Raw genomic sequence first — 14,378 nt, 5'->3', positions numbered from 1 at the left:
TTCACACCTTTGTAAAAGCCCTTTTGAATTCCTCTTTGCTTTTTGCTTTCTGTGTGATGAAACAAAGGGAAGCATGTCACATAGATGGAAAATGCCTCTGTTTTTCCAGGGTGAGTAGACATTGTATCTTGCAAGGTCTGTTAGATGCAGAGTTAAAGATTTCAGCTGGGTGGAATATTTAGGAGGGCAAAAGAGCATTGAAAGCTTGAGCTGCCGCTCACTTTTCCATCCATGTGGCTTCTTGGAAAACTTAAGGGATGAAGAGTAGTGATTTTCATGGATTAAGGACCCCAAGACTCAAAAGAAGCAGAGAGATCAGTGCCCCATGTGAGGATCGGACTCACGACCTTCAGATTATGAGACTGATCCGCTACCTGCTGCGCTAACGAGGCTGAACGGCAATGGGAATTTGCGTGCCACTGCTGGCCACTATACTTGGAAGATGATGCAGGCGGCATTATTTTTTTTCAATTTAGTTTTCTCTATTTTTCCCAAAGAAGGGTAGAAAGTTTTCCCATATGGTCTAGCGGTTAGGATTCCTGGTTTTCACCCAGGCGGCCTGGGTTCGACTCCCGGTATGGGAAACGCAAGACCTTTTAATGACATGTACACTCCTAGTGCTGAAACCTCCAAAGCTGTTTTTCCATTGTAACCTCCAATCATTCCCTAGTTGTCAAAGCCAGGAATGCAGACAAGACAGGTCAAGCTGAGTCGGGAACAGGAAAACAAATAATATCAGAAACAGGGGCAGCTGAAGATCATCCAGCAACTAATGGCTCATGCTGCTTGCTTTAAATAGGCCACTGGGCACCAGAATCTGTCACGCATTGTGTGCGCTTTGGCATGCGCACATGCGCATGTGCACATGAATTCTCCTGGCCGTTCTTGCTCTTCTGCACATTCGCATTGGCAAATTTCTATGTGCCAATCTTCTACGAACCATTCTCTCATACAGACATTATCCTTTTTTTTCACACCTTTGTAAAAGCCCTTTTGAATTCCTCTTTGCTTTTTGCTTTCTGTGTGATGAAACAAAGGGAAGCATGTCACATAGATGGAAAATGCCTCTGTTTTTCCAGGGTGAGTAGACAATGTATCTTGCAAGGTCTGTTAGATGCAGAGTTAAAGATTTCAGCTGGGTGGAATATTTAGGAGGGCAAAAGAGCATTGAAAGCTTGAGCTGCCGCTCACTTTTCCATCCATGTGGCTTCTTGGAAAACTTAAGGGATGAAGAGTAGTGATTTTCATGGATTAAGGACCCCAAGACTCAAAAGAAGCAGAGAGCTCAGTGCCCCGTGTGAGGATCGAACTCACGACCTTCAGATTATGAGACTGACGCGCTACCTGCTGCGCTAACGAGGCTGAACGGCAATGGGAATTTGCGTGCCACTGCTGGCCACTATACTTGGAAGATGATGCAGGCGGCATTATTTTTTTTCAATTTAGTTTTCTTGCAAGGTCTGTTAGATGCAGAGTTAAAGATTTCAGCTGGGTGGAATATTTAGGAGGGCAAAAGAGCATTGAAAGCTTGAGCTGCCGCTCACTTTTCCATCCATGTGGCTTCTTGGAAAACTTAAGGGATGAAGAGTAGTGATTTTCATGGATTAAGGACCCCAAGACTCAAAAGAAGCAGAGAGATCAGTGCCCCGTGTGAGGATCGAACTCACGACCTTCAGATTATGAGACTGACGCGCTACCTGCTGCGCTAACGAGGCTGAACGGCAATGGGAATTTGCGTGCCACTGCTGGCCACTATACTTGGAAGATGATGCAGGCGGCATTATTTTTTTTCAATTTAGTTTTCTCTATTTTTCCCAAAGAAGGGCAGAAAGTTTTCCCATATGGTCTAGCGGTTAGGATTCCTGGTTTTCACCCAGGCGGCCCGGGGTCGACTCCCGGTATGGGAAACGCAAGACCTTTTAATGACATGTACACTCCTAGTGCTGAAACCTCCAAAGCTGTTTTTCCATTGTAACCTCCAATCATTCCCTAGTTGTCAAAGCCAGGAATGCAGACAAGACAGGTCAAGCTGAGTCGGGAAAGGAAATCAAATAATATCAGAAACAGGGGCAGCTGAAGATCATCCAGCAACTAATGGCTCATGCTGCTTGCTTTAAATAGGCCACTGGGCACCAGAATCTGTCACGCATTGTGTGCGCTTTGGCGTACGCACATGCGCACATGCGCATGTGCACATGAATTCTCCTGGCCGTTCTTGCTCTTCTGCACATTCGCATTGGCAAATTTCTATGTGCCAATCTTCTACGAACCATTCTCTCATACAGACATTATCCTTTTTTTTCACACCTTTGTAAAAGCCCTTTTGAATTCCTCTTTGCTTTTTGCTTTCTGTGTGATGAAACAAAGGGAAGCATGTCACATAGATGGAAAATGCCTCTGTTTTTCCAGGGTGAGTAGACATTGTATCTTGCAAGGTCTGTTAGATGCAGAGTTAAAGATTTCAGCTGGGTGGAATATTTAGGAGGGCAAAAGAGCATTGAAAGCTTGAGCTGCCGCTCACTTTTCCATCCATGTGGCTTCTTGGAAAACTTAAGGGATGAAGAGTAGTGATTTTCATGGATTAAGGACCCCAAGACTCAAAAGAAGCAGAGAGATCAGTGCCCCGTGTGAGGATCGAACTCACGACCTTCAGATTATGAGACTGACGCGCTACCTGCTGCGCTAACGAGGCTGAACGGCAATGGGAATTTGCGTGCCACTGCTGGCCACTATACTTGGAAGATGATGCAGGCGGCATTATTTTTTTTCAATTTAGTTTTCTCTATTTTTCCCAAAGAAGGGCAGAAAGTTTTCCCATATGGTCTAGCGGTTAGGATTCCTGGTTTTCACCCAGGCGGCCCGGGTTCGACTCCCGGTATGGGAAACGCAAGACCTTTTAATGACATGTACACTCCTAGTGCTGAAACCTCCAAAGCTGTTTTTCCATTGTAACCTCCAATCATTCCCTAGTTGTCAAAGCCAGGAATGCAGACAAGACAGGTCAAGCTGAGTCGGGAACAGGAAATCAAATAATATCAGAAACAGGGGCAGCTGAAGATTATCCAGCAACTAATGGCTCATGCTGCTTGCTTTAAATAGGCCACTGGGCACCAGAATCTGTCACGCATTGTGTGCGCTTTGGCGTACGCGCATGTGCACATGAATTCTCCTGGCCGTTCTTGCTCTTCTGCACATTCGCATTGGCAAATTTCTATGTGCCAATCTTCTACGAACCATTCTCTCATACAGACATTATCCTTTTTTTTCACACCTTTGTAAAAGCCCTTTTGAATTCCTCTTTGCTTTTTGCTTTCTGTGTGATGAAACAAAGGGAAGCATGTCACATAGATGGAAAATGCCTCTGTTTTTCCAGGGTGAGTAGACATTGTATCTTGCAAGGTCTGTTAGATGCAGAGTTAAAGATTTCAGCTGGGTGGAATATTTAGGAGGGCAAAAGAGCATTGAAAGCTTGAGCTGCCGCTCACTTTTCCATCCATGTGGCTTCTTGGAAAACTTAAGGGATGAAGAGTAGTGATTTTCATGGATTAAGGACCCCAAGACTCAAAAGAAGCAGAGAGATCAATGCCCCGTGTGAGGATCGAACTCACGACCTTCAGATTATGAGACTGACGCGCTACCTGCTGCGCTAACGAGGCTGAACGTCAATGGGAATTTGCGTGCCACTGCTGGCCACGCTTTTTGCTTTCTGTGTGATGAAACAAAGGGAAGCATGTCACATAGATGGAAAATGCCTCTGTTTTTCCAGGGTGAGTAGACATTGTATCTTGCAAGGTCTGTTAGATGCAGAGTTAAAGATTTCAGCTGGGTGGAATATTTAGGAGGGCAAAAGAGCTTTGAAAGCTTGAGCTGCCGCTCACTTTTCCATCCATGTGGCTTCTTGGAAAACTTAAGGGATGAAGAGTAGTGATTTTCATGGATTAAGGACCCCAAGACTCAAAAGAAGCAGAGAGATCAGTGCCCCGTGTGAGGATCGAACTCACGACCTTCAGATTATGAGACTGACGCGCTACCTGCTGCGCTAACGAGGCTGAACGGCAATGGGAATTTGCGTGCCACTGCTGGCCACTATACTTGGAAGATGATGCAGGCGGCATTATTTTTTTTCAATTTAGTTTTCTCTATTTTTCCCAAAGAAGGGCAGAAAGTTTTCCCATATGGTCTAGCGGTTAGGATTCCTGGTTTTCACCCAGGCGGCCCGGGTTCGACTCCCGGTATGGGAAACGCAAGACCTTTTAATGACATGTACACTCCTAGTGCTGAAACCTCCAAAGCTGTTTTTCCATTGTAACCTCCAATCATTCCCTAGTTGTCAAAGCCAGGAATGCAGACAAGACAGGTCAAGCTGAGTCGGGAACAGGAAATCAAATAATATCAGAAACAGGGGCAGCTGAAGATCATCCAGCAACTAATGGCTCATGCTGCTTGCTTTAAATAGGCCACTGGGCACCAGAATCTGTCACGCATTGTGTGCGCTTTGGCGTACGCACATGCGCACATGCGCATGTGCACATGAATTCTCCTGGCCGTTCTTGCTCTTCTGCACATTCGCATTGGCAAATTTCTATGTGCCAATCTTCTACGAACCATTCTCTCATACAGACATTATCCTTTTTTTTCACACCTTTGTAAAAGCCCTTTTGAATTCCTCTTTGCTTTTTGCTTTCTGTGTGATGAAACAAAGGGAAGCATGTCACATAGATGGAAAATGCCTCTGTTTTTCCAGGGTGAGTAGACATTGTATCTTGCAAGGTCTGTTAGATGCAGAGTTAAAGATTTCAGCTGGGTGGAATATTTAGGAGGGCAAAAGAGCATTGAAAGCTTGAGCTGCCGCTCACTTTTCCATCCATGTGGCTTCTTGGAAAACTTAAGGGATGAAGAGTAGTGATTTTCATGGATTAAGGACCCCAAGACTCAAAAGAAGCAGAGAGATCAGTGCCCCGTGTGAGGATCGAACTCACGACCTTCAGATTATGAGACTGACGCGCTACCTGCTGCGCTAACGAGGCTGAACGGCAATGGGAATTTGCGTGCCACTGCTGGCCACTATACTTGGAAGATGATGCAGGCGGCATTATTTTTTTTCAATTTAGTTTTCTCTATTTTTCCCAAAGAAGGGCAGAAAGTTTTCCCATATGGTCTAGCGGTTAGGATTCCTGGATTTCACCCAGGCGGCCCGGGGTCGACTCCCGGTATGGGAAACGCAAGACCTTTTAATGACATGTACACTCCTAGTGCTGAAACCTCCAAAGCTGTTTTTCCATTGTAACCTCCAATCATTCCCTAGTTGTCAAAGCCAGGAATGCAGACAAGACAGGTCAAGCTGAGTCGGGAACAGGAAATCAAATAATATCAGAAACAGGGGCAGCTGAAGATCATCCAGCAACTAATGGCTCATGCTGCTTGCTTTAAATAGACCACTGGGCACCAGAATCTGTCACGCATTGTGTGCGCTTTGGCGTACGCACATGCGCGCATGTGCACATGAATTCTCCTGGCCGTTCTTGCTCTTCTGCACATTCGCATTGGCAAATTTCTATGTGCCAATCTTCTATGAACCATTCTCTCATACAGACATTATCCTTTTTTTTCACACCTTTGTAAAAGCCCTTTTGAATTCCTCTTTGCTTTTTGCTTTCTGTGTGATGAAACAAAGGGAAGCATGTCACATAGATGGAAAATGCCTCTGTTTTTCCAGGGTGAGTAGACATTGTATCTTGCAAGGTCTGTTAGATGCAGAGTTAAAGATTTCAGCTGGGTGGAATATTTAGGAGGGCAAAAGAGCATTGAAAGCTTGAGCTGCCGCTCACTTTTCCATCCATGTGGCTTCTTGGAAAACTTAAGGGATGAAGAGTAGTGATTTTCATGGATTAAGGACCCCAAGACTCAAAAGAAGCAGAGAGATCAGTGCCCCGTGTGAGGATCGAACTCACGACCTTCAGATTATGAGACTGACGCGCTACCTGCTGCGCTAACGAGGCTGAACGGCAATGGGAATTTGCGTGCCACTGCTGGCCACTATACTTGGAAGATGATGCAGGCGGCATTATTTTTTTTCAATTTAGTTTTCTCTATTTTTCCCAAAGAAGGGCAGAAAGTTTTCCCATATGGTCTAGCGGTTAGGATTCCTGGTTTTCACCCAGGCGGCCCGGGTTCGACTCCCGGTATGGGAAACGCAAGACCTTTTAATGACATGTACACTCCTAGTGCTGAAACCTCCAAAGCTGTTTTTCCATTGTAACCTCCAATCATTCCCTAGTTGTCAAAGCCAGGAATGCAGACAAGACAGGTCAAGCTGAGTCGGGAACAGGAAATCAAATAATATCAGAAACAGGGGCAGCTGAAGATCATCCAGCAACTAATGGCTCATGCTGCTTGCTTTAAATAGGCCACTGGGCACCAGAATCTGTCACGCATTGTGTGCGCTTTGGCGTACGCACATGCGCATGTGCACATGAATTCTCCTGGCCGTTCTTGCTCTTCTGCACATTCGCATTGGCAAATTTCTATGTGCCAATCTTCTACGAACCATTCTCTCATACAGACATTATCCTTTTTTTTCACACCTTTGTAAAAGCCCTTTTGAATTCCTCTTTGCTTTTTGCTTTCTGTGTGATGAAACAAAGGGAAGCATGTCACATAGATGGAAAATGCCTCTGTTTTTCCAGGGTGAGTAGACATTGTATCTTGCAAGGTCTGTTAGATGCAGAGTTAAAGATTTCAGCTGGGTGGAATATTTAGGAGGGCAAAAGAGCATTGAAAGCTTGAGCTGCCGCTCACTTTTCCATCCATGTGGCTTCTTGGAAAACTTAAGGGATGAAGAGTAGTGATTTTCATGGATTAAGGACCCCAAGACTCAAAAGAAGCAGAGAGATCAGTGCCCCGTGTGAGGATCGAACTCACGACCTTCAGATTATGAGACTGACGCGCTACCTGCTGCGCTAACGAGGCTGAACGGCAATGGGAATTTGCGTGCCACTGCTGGCCACTATACTTGGAAGATGATGCAGGCGGCATTATTTTTTTTCAATTTAGTTTTCTCTATTTTTCCCAAAGAAGGGCAGAAAGTTTTCCCATATGGTCTAGCGGTTAGGATTCCTGGTTTTCACCCAGGCGGCCCGGGTTCGACTCCCGGTATGGGAAACGCAAGACCTTTTAATGACATGTACACTCCTAGTGCTGAAACCTCCAAAGCTGTTTTTCCATTGTAACCTCCAATCATTCCCTAGTTGTCAAAGCCAGGAATGCAGACAAGACAGGTCAAGCTGAGTCGGGAACAGGAAATCAAATAATATCAGAAACAGGGGCAGCTGAAGATCATCCAGCAACTAATGGCTCATGCTGCTTGCTTTAAATAGGCCACTGGGCACCAGAATCTGTCACGCATTGTGTGCGCTTTGGCGTACGCACATGCGCATGTGCACATGAATTCTCCTGGCCGTTCTTGCTCTTCTGCACATTCGCATTGGCAAATTTCTATGTGCCAATCTTCTACGAACCATTCTCTCATACAGACATTATCCTTTTTTTTCACACCTTTGTAAAAGCCCTTTTGAATTCCTCTTTGCTTTTTGCTTTCTGTGTGATGAAACAAAGGGAAGCATGTCACATAGATGGAAAATGCCTCTGTTTTTCCAGGGTGAGTAGACATTGTATCTTGCAAGGTCTGTTAGATGCAGAGTTAAAGATTTCAGCTGGGTGGAATATTTAGGAGGGCAAAAGAGCATTGAAAGCTTGAGCTGCCGCTCACTTTTCCATCCATGTGGCTTCTTGGAAAACTTAAGGGATGAAGAGTAGTGATTTTCATGGATTAAGGAACCCAAGACTCAAAAGAAGCAGAGAGATCAGTGCCCCGTGTGAGGATCGAACTCACGACCTTCAGATTATGAGACTGACGCGCTACCTGCTGCGCTAACGAGGCTGAACGGCAATGGGAATTTGCGTGCCACTGCTGGCCACTATACTTGGAAGATGATGCAGGCGGCATTATTTTTTTTCAATTTAGTTTTCTCTATTTTTCCCAAAGAAGGGCAGAAAGTTTTCCCATATGGTCTAGCGGTTAGGATTCCTGGTTTTCACCCAGGCGGCCCGGGTTCGACTCCCGGTATGGGAAACGCAAGACCTTTTAATGACATGTACACTCCTAGTGCTGAAACCTCCAAAGCTGTTTTTCCATTGTAACCTCCAATCATTCCCTAGTTGTCAAAGCCAGGAATGCAGACAAGACAGGTCAAGCTGAGTCGGGAACAGGAAATCAAATAATATCAGAAACAGGGGCAGCTGAAGATCATCCAGCAACTAATGGCTCATGCTGCTTGCTTTAAATAGACCACTGGGCACCAGAATCTGTCACGCATTGTGTGCGCTTTGGCGTACGCACATGCGCACATGCGCATGTGCACATGAATTCTCCTGGCCGTTCTTGCTCTTCTGCACATTCGCATTGGCAAATTTCTATGTGCCAATCTTCTACGAACCATTCTCTCATACAGACATTATCCTTTTTTTTCACACCTTTGTAAAAGCCCTTTTGAATTCCTCTTTGCTTTTTGCTTTCTGTGTGATGAAACAAAGGGAAGCATGTCACATAGATGGAAAATGCCTCTGTTTTTCCAGGGTGAGTAGACATTGTATCTTGCAAGGTCTGTTAGATGCAGAGTTAAAGATTTCAGCTGGGTGGAATATTTAGGAGGGCAAAAGAGCATTGAAAGCTTGAGCTGCCGCTCACTTTTCCATCCATGTGGCTTCTTGGAAAACTTAAGGGATGAAGAGTAGTGATTTTCATGGATTAAGGACCCCAAGACTCAAAAGAAGCAGAGAGATCAGTGCCCCGTGTGAGGATCGAACTCACGACCTTCAGATTATGAGACTGACGCGCTACCTGCTGCGCTAACGAGGCTGAACGGCAATGGGAATTTGCGTGCCACTGCTGGCCACTATACTTGGAAGATGATGCAGGCGGCATTATTTTTTTTCAATTTAGTTTTCTCTATTTTTCCCAAAGAAGGGCAGAAAGTTTTCCCATATGGTCTAGCGGTTAGGATTCCTGGTTTTCACCCAGGCGGCCCGGGTTCGACTCCCGGTATGGGAAACGCAAGACCTTTTAATGACATGTACACTCCTAGTGCTGAAACCTCCAAAGCTGTTTTTCCATTGTAACCTCCAATCATTCCCTAGTTGTCAAAGCCAGGAATGCAGACAAGACAGGTCAAGCTGAGTCGGGAACAGGAAATCAAATAATATCAGAAACAGGGGCAGCTGAAGATCATCCAGCAACTAATGGCTCATGCTGCTTGCTTTAAATAGGCCACTGGGCACCAGAATCTGTCACGCATTGTGTGCGCTTTGGCGTACGCACATGCGCATGTGCACATGAATTCTCCTGGCCGTTCTTGCTCTTCTGCACATTCGCATTGGCAAATTTCTATGTGCCAATCTTCTACGAACCATTCTCTCATACAGACATTATCCTTTTTTTTCACACCTTTGTAAAAGCCCTTTTGAATTCCTCTTTGCTTTTTGCTTTCTGTGTGATGAAACAAAGGGAAGCATGTCACATAGATGGAAAATGCCTCTGTTTTTCCAGGGTGAGTAGACATTGTATCTTGCAAGGTCTGTTAGATGCAGAGTTAAAGATTTCAGCTGGGTGGAATATTTAGGAGGGCAAAAGAGCATTGAAAGCTTGAGCTGCCGCTCACTTTTCCATCCATGTGGCTTCTTGGAAAACTTAAGGGATGAAGAGTAGTGATTTTCATGGATTAAGGACCCCAAGACTCAAAAGAAGCAGAGAGATCAGTGCCCCGTGTGAGGATCGAACTCACGACCTTCAGATTATGAGACTGACGCGCTACCTGCTGCGCTAACGAGGCTGAACGGCAATGGGAATTTGCGTGCCACTGCTGGCCACTATACTTGGAAGATGATGCAGGCGGCATTATTTTTTTTCAATTTAGTTTTCTCTATTTTTCCCAAAGAAGGGCAGAAAGTTTTCCCATATGGTCTAGCGGTTAGGATTCCTGGTTTTCACCCAGGCGGCCCGGGTTCGACTCCCGGTATGGGAAACGCAAGACCTTTTAATGACATGTACACTCCTAGTGCTGAAACCTCCAAAGCTGTTTTTCCATTGTAACCTCCAATCATTCCCTAGTTGTCAAAGCCAGGAATGCAGACAAGACAGGTCAAGCTGAGTCGGGAACAGGAAATCAAATAATATCAGAAACAGGGGCAGCTGAAGATCATCCAGCAACTAATGGCTCATGCTGCTTGCTTTAAATAGGCCACTGGGCACCAGAATCTGTCACGCATTGTGTGCGCTTTGGCGTACGCACATGCGCATGTGCACATGAATTCTCCTGGCCGTTCTTGCTCTTCTGCACATTCGCATTGGCAAATTTCTATGTGCCAATCTTCTACGAACCATTCTCTCATACAGACATTATCCTTTTTTTTCACACCTTTGTAAAAGCCCTTTTGAATTCCTCTTTGCTTTTTGCTTTCTGTGTGATGAAACAAAGGGAAGCATGTCACATAGATGGAAAATGCCTCTGTTTTTCCAGGGTGAGTAGACATTGTATCTTGCAAGGTCTGTTAGATGCAGAGTTAAAGATTTCAGCTGGGTGGAATATTTAGGAGGGCAAAAGAGCATTGAAAGCTTGAGCTGCCGCTCACTTTTCCATCCATGTGGCTTCTTGGAAAACTTAAGGGATGAAGAGTAGTGATTTTCATGGATTAAGGACCCCAAGACTCAAAAGAAGCAGAGAGATCAGTGCCCCGTGTGAGGATCGAACTCACGACCTTCAGATTATGAGACTGACGCGCTACCTGCTGCGCTAACGAGGCTGAACGGCAATGGGAATTTGCGTGCCACTGCTGGCCACTATACTTGGAAGATGATGCAGGCGGCATTATTTTTTTTCAATTTAGTTTTCTCTATTTTTCCCAAAGAAGGGCAGAAAGTTTTCCCATATGGTCTAGCGGTTAGGATTCCTGGTTTTCACCCAGGCAGCCCGGGATCGACTCCCGGTATGGGAAACGCAAGACCTTTTAATGACATGTACACTCCTAGTGCTGAAACCTCCAAAGCTGTTTTTCCATTGTAACCTCCAATCATTCCCTAGTTGTCAAAGCCAGGAATGCAGACAAGACAGGTCAAGCTGAGTCGGGAACAGGAAATCAAATAATATCAGAAACAGGGGCAGCTGAAGATCATCCAGCAACTAATGGCTCATGCTGCTTGCTTTAAATAGACCACTGGGCACCAGAATCTGTCACGCATTGTGTGCGCTTTGGCGTACGCACATGCGCACATGCGCACGTGCACATGAATTCTCCTGGCCGTTCTTGCTCTTCTGCACATTCGCATTGGCAAATTTCTATGTGCCAATCTTCTACGAACCATTCTCTCATACAGACATTATCCTTTTTTTTCACACCTTTGTAAAAGCCCTTTTGAATTCCTCTTTGCTTTTTGCTTTCTGTGTGATGAAACAAAGGGAAGCATGTCACATAGATGGAAAATGCCTCTGTTTTTCCAGGGTGAGTAGACATTGTATCTTGCAAGGTCTGTTAGATGCAGAGTTAAAGATTTCAGCTGGGTGGAATATTTAGGAGGGCAAAAGAGCATTGAAAGCTTGAGCTGCCGCTCACTTTTCCATCCATGTGGCTTCTTGGAAAACTTAAGGGATGAAGAGTAGTGATTTTCATGGATTAAGGACCCCAAGACTCAAAAGAAGCAGAGAGATCAGTGCCCCGTGTGAGGATCGAACTCACGACCTTCAGATTATGAGACTGACGCGCTACCTGCTGCGCTAACGAGGCTGAACGGCAATGGGAATTTGCGTGCCACTGCTGGCCACTATACTTGGAAGATGATGCAGGCGGCATTATTTTTTTTCAATTTAGTTTTCTCTATTTTTCCCAAAGAAGGGCAGAAAGTTTTCCCATATGGTCTAGCGGTTAGGATTCCTGGTTTTCACCCAGGTGGCCCGGGTTCGACTCCCGGTATGGGAAACGCAAGACCTTTTAATGACATGTACACTCCTAGTGCTGAAACCTCCAAAGCTGTTTTTCCATTGTAACCTCCAATCATTCCCTAGTTGTCAAAGCCAGGAATGCAGACAAGACAGGTCAAGCTGAGTCGGGAACAGGAAATCAAATAATATCAGAAACAGGGGCAGCTGAAGATCATCCAGCAACTAATGGCTCATGCTGCTTGCTTTAAATAGGCCACTGGGCACCAGAATCTGTCACGCATTGTGTGCGCTTTGGCGTACGCACATGCGCATGTGCACATGAATTCTCCTGGCCGTTCTTGCTCTTCTGCACATTCGCATTGGCAAATTTCTATGTGCCAATCTTCTACGAACCATTCTCTCATACAGACATTATCCTTTTTTTTCACACCTTTGTAAAAGCCCTTTTGAATTCCTCTTTGCTTTTTGCTTTCTGTGTGATGAAACAAAGGGAAGCATGTCACATAGATGGAAAATGCCTCTGTTTTTCCAGGGTGAGTAGACATTGTATCTTGCAAGGTCTGTTAGATGCAGAGTTAAAGATTTCAGCTGGGTGGAATATTTAGGAGGGCAAAAGAGCATTGAAAGCTTGAGCTGCCGCTCACTTTTCCATCCATGTGGCTTCTTGGAAAACTTAAGGGATGAAGAGTAGTGATTTTCATGGATTAAGGACCCCAAGACTCAAAAGAAGCAGAGAGATCAGTGCCCCGTGTGAGGATCGAACTCACGACCTTCAGATTATGAGACTGACGCGCTACCTGCTGCGCTAACGAGGCTGAACGGCAATGGGAATTTGCGTGCCACTGCTGGCCACTATACTTGGAAGATGATGCAGGCGGCATTATTTTTTTTCAATTTAGTTTTCTCTATTTTTCCCAAAGAAGGGCAGAAAGTTTTCCCATATGGTCTAGCGGTTAGGATTCCTGGTTTTCACCCAGGCGGCCCGGGTTCGACTCCCGGTATGGGAAACGCAAGACCTTTTAATGACATGTACACTCCTAGTGCTGAAACCTCCAAAGCTGTTTTTCCATTGTAACCTCCAATCATTCCCTAGTTGTCAAAGCCAGGAATGCAGACAAGACAGGTCAAGCTGAGTCGGGAACAGGAAATCAAATAATATCAGAAACAGGGGCAGCTGAAGATCATCCAGCAACTAATGGCTCATGCTGCTTGCTTTAAATAGGCCACTGGGCACCAGAATCTGTCACGCATTGTGTGCGCTTTGGCGTACGCACATGCGCATGTGCACATGAATTCTCCTGGCCGTTCTTGCTCTTCTGCACATTCGCATTGGCAAATTTCTATGTGCCAATCTTCTACGAACCATTCTCTCATACAGACATTATCCTTTTTTTTCACACCTTTGTAAAAGCCCTTTTGAATTCCTCTTTGCTTTTTGCTTTCTGTGTGATGAAACAAAGGGAAGCATGTCACATAGATGGAAAATGCCTCTGTTTTTCATGGATTAAGGACCCCAAGACTCAAAAGAAGCAGAGAGATCAGTGCCCCGTGTGAGGATCGAACTCACGACCTTCAGATTATGAGACTGACGCGCTACCTGCTGCGCTAACGAGGCTGAACGGCTACAGACAGTGCCACTGCTGGCCACTATACTTGGAAGATGATGCAGGCGGCATTATTTTTTTTCAATTTAGTTTTCTCTATTTTTCCCAAAGAAGGGCAGAAAGTTTTCCCATATGGTCTAGCGGTTAGGATTCCTGGTTTTCACCCAGGCGGCCCGGGTTCGACTCCCGGTATGGGAAACGCAAGACCTTTTAATGACATGTACACTCCTAGTGCTGAAACCTCCAAAGCTGTTTTTCCATTGTAACCTCCAATCATTCCCTAGTTGTCAAAGCCAGGAATGCAGACAAGACAGGTCAAGCTGAGTCGGGAACAGGAAATCAAATAATATCAGAAACAGGGGCAGCTGAAGATCATCCAGCAACTAATGGCTCATGCTGCTTGCTTTAAATAGACCACTGGGCACCAGAATCTGTCACGCATTGTGTGCGCTTTGGCGTACGCACATGCGCATGTGCACATGAATTCTCCTGGCCGTTCTTGCTCTTCTGCCATTCGCATTGGCAAATTTCTATGTGCCAATCTTCTACGAACCATTCTCTCATACAGACATTATCCTTTTTTTTCACACCTTTGTAAAAGCCCTTTTGAATTCCTCTTTGCTTTTTGCTTTCTGTGTGATGAAACAAAGGGAAGCATGTCACATAGATGGAAAATGCCTCTGTTTTTCCAGGGTGAGTAGACATTGTATCTTGCAAGGTCTGTTAGATGCAGAGTTAAGGATTTCAGCTGGGTGGAATATTTAGGAGGGCAAAAGAGAATTGA

The 14,378-nt window shown here is 45.2% G+C and overlaps 26 non-coding genes across 26 annotated transcripts; 11 read left to right on the top strand and 15 right to left on the bottom strand.

Moving 5' to 3' along the window:
• Positions 1-512: 512 nt before the first annotated feature.
• TRNAE-UUC (transfer RNA glutamic acid (anticodon UUC)) lies at positions 513-584 on the top strand. Its single transcript has one exon. It is a non-coding gene; the product is annotated as a tRNA-Glu (tRNA).
• Positions 585-1,289: 705 nt separating this feature from the next.
• TRNAM-CAU (transfer RNA methionine (anticodon CAU)) lies at positions 1,290-1,362 on the bottom strand. Its single transcript has one exon. It is a non-coding gene; the product is annotated as a tRNA-Met (tRNA).
• A 280-nt stretch (positions 1,363-1,642) lies between these two features.
• On the bottom strand, positions 1,643-1,715 carry TRNAM-CAU (transfer RNA methionine (anticodon CAU)). Its single transcript has one exon. It is a non-coding gene; the product is annotated as a tRNA-Met (tRNA).
• Positions 1,716-2,619: 904 nt separating this feature from the next.
• On the bottom strand, positions 2,620-2,692 carry TRNAM-CAU (transfer RNA methionine (anticodon CAU)). The gene has a single exon. It is a non-coding gene; the product is annotated as a tRNA-Met (tRNA).
• A 120-nt stretch (positions 2,693-2,812) lies between these two features.
• Positions 2,813-2,884, top strand: TRNAE-UUC (transfer RNA glutamic acid (anticodon UUC)). Its single transcript has one exon. It is a non-coding gene; the product is annotated as a tRNA-Glu (tRNA).
• A 699-nt stretch (positions 2,885-3,583) lies between these two features.
• Positions 3,584-3,656, bottom strand: TRNAM-CAU (transfer RNA methionine (anticodon CAU)). Its single transcript has one exon. It is a non-coding gene; the product is annotated as a tRNA-Met (tRNA).
• Positions 3,657-3,976: 320 nt separating this feature from the next.
• Positions 3,977-4,049, bottom strand: TRNAM-CAU (transfer RNA methionine (anticodon CAU)). The gene has a single exon. It is a non-coding gene; the product is annotated as a tRNA-Met (tRNA).
• Positions 4,050-4,169: 120 nt separating this feature from the next.
• Positions 4,170-4,241, top strand: TRNAE-UUC (transfer RNA glutamic acid (anticodon UUC)). The gene has a single exon. It is a non-coding gene; the product is annotated as a tRNA-Glu (tRNA).
• A 713-nt stretch (positions 4,242-4,954) lies between these two features.
• On the bottom strand, positions 4,955-5,027 carry TRNAM-CAU (transfer RNA methionine (anticodon CAU)). The gene has a single exon. It is a non-coding gene; the product is annotated as a tRNA-Met (tRNA).
• An 899-nt stretch (positions 5,028-5,926) lies between these two features.
• TRNAM-CAU (transfer RNA methionine (anticodon CAU)) lies at positions 5,927-5,999 on the bottom strand. The gene has a single exon. It is a non-coding gene; the product is annotated as a tRNA-Met (tRNA).
• Positions 6,000-6,119: 120 nt separating this feature from the next.
• TRNAE-UUC (transfer RNA glutamic acid (anticodon UUC)) lies at positions 6,120-6,191 on the top strand. The gene has a single exon. It is a non-coding gene; the product is annotated as a tRNA-Glu (tRNA).
• A 705-nt stretch (positions 6,192-6,896) lies between these two features.
• Positions 6,897-6,969, bottom strand: TRNAM-CAU (transfer RNA methionine (anticodon CAU)). The gene has a single exon. It is a non-coding gene; the product is annotated as a tRNA-Met (tRNA).
• A 120-nt stretch (positions 6,970-7,089) lies between these two features.
• TRNAE-UUC (transfer RNA glutamic acid (anticodon UUC)) lies at positions 7,090-7,161 on the top strand. Its single transcript has one exon. It is a non-coding gene; the product is annotated as a tRNA-Glu (tRNA).
• A 705-nt stretch (positions 7,162-7,866) lies between these two features.
• Positions 7,867-7,939, bottom strand: TRNAM-CAU (transfer RNA methionine (anticodon CAU)). The gene has a single exon. It is a non-coding gene; the product is annotated as a tRNA-Met (tRNA).
• Positions 7,940-8,059: 120 nt separating this feature from the next.
• On the top strand, positions 8,060-8,131 carry TRNAE-UUC (transfer RNA glutamic acid (anticodon UUC)). Its single transcript has one exon. It is a non-coding gene; the product is annotated as a tRNA-Glu (tRNA).
• Positions 8,132-8,844: 713 nt separating this feature from the next.
• Positions 8,845-8,917, bottom strand: TRNAM-CAU (transfer RNA methionine (anticodon CAU)). The gene has a single exon. It is a non-coding gene; the product is annotated as a tRNA-Met (tRNA).
• Positions 8,918-9,037: 120 nt separating this feature from the next.
• TRNAE-UUC (transfer RNA glutamic acid (anticodon UUC)) lies at positions 9,038-9,109 on the top strand. Its single transcript has one exon. It is a non-coding gene; the product is annotated as a tRNA-Glu (tRNA).
• Positions 9,110-9,814: 705 nt separating this feature from the next.
• Positions 9,815-9,887, bottom strand: TRNAM-CAU (transfer RNA methionine (anticodon CAU)). Its single transcript has one exon. It is a non-coding gene; the product is annotated as a tRNA-Met (tRNA).
• Positions 9,888-10,007: 120 nt separating this feature from the next.
• TRNAE-UUC (transfer RNA glutamic acid (anticodon UUC)) lies at positions 10,008-10,079 on the top strand. Its single transcript has one exon. It is a non-coding gene; the product is annotated as a tRNA-Glu (tRNA).
• Positions 10,080-10,784: 705 nt separating this feature from the next.
• Positions 10,785-10,857, bottom strand: TRNAM-CAU (transfer RNA methionine (anticodon CAU)). Its single transcript has one exon. It is a non-coding gene; the product is annotated as a tRNA-Met (tRNA).
• Positions 10,858-11,762: 905 nt separating this feature from the next.
• Positions 11,763-11,835, bottom strand: TRNAM-CAU (transfer RNA methionine (anticodon CAU)). Its single transcript has one exon. It is a non-coding gene; the product is annotated as a tRNA-Met (tRNA).
• Positions 11,836-11,955: 120 nt separating this feature from the next.
• Positions 11,956-12,027, top strand: TRNAE-UUC (transfer RNA glutamic acid (anticodon UUC)). The gene has a single exon. It is a non-coding gene; the product is annotated as a tRNA-Glu (tRNA).
• Positions 12,028-12,732: 705 nt separating this feature from the next.
• TRNAM-CAU (transfer RNA methionine (anticodon CAU)) lies at positions 12,733-12,805 on the bottom strand. The gene has a single exon. It is a non-coding gene; the product is annotated as a tRNA-Met (tRNA).
• Positions 12,806-12,925: 120 nt separating this feature from the next.
• On the top strand, positions 12,926-12,997 carry TRNAE-UUC (transfer RNA glutamic acid (anticodon UUC)). The gene has a single exon. It is a non-coding gene; the product is annotated as a tRNA-Glu (tRNA).
• A 535-nt stretch (positions 12,998-13,532) lies between these two features.
• On the bottom strand, positions 13,533-13,605 carry TRNAM-CAU (transfer RNA methionine (anticodon CAU)). The gene has a single exon. It is a non-coding gene; the product is annotated as a tRNA-Met (tRNA).
• A 115-nt stretch (positions 13,606-13,720) lies between these two features.
• Positions 13,721-13,792, top strand: TRNAE-UUC (transfer RNA glutamic acid (anticodon UUC)). The gene has a single exon. It is a non-coding gene; the product is annotated as a tRNA-Glu (tRNA).
• The last annotated feature ends 586 nt before the right edge of the window (positions 13,793-14,378 follow it).

This window comes from Aquarana catesbeiana, linkage group LG03 (genome assembly GCF_042186555.1).
Source record: "Aquarana catesbeiana isolate 2022-GZ linkage group LG03, ASM4218655v1, whole genome shotgun sequence".
NCBI lineage: Eukaryota > Metazoa > Chordata > Amphibia > Anura > Ranidae > Aquarana > Aquarana catesbeiana.
The sequence above is the reverse complement of the archived record's forward strand: the minus strand, read 5'-3'. Positions and strand labels throughout refer to the sequence as shown.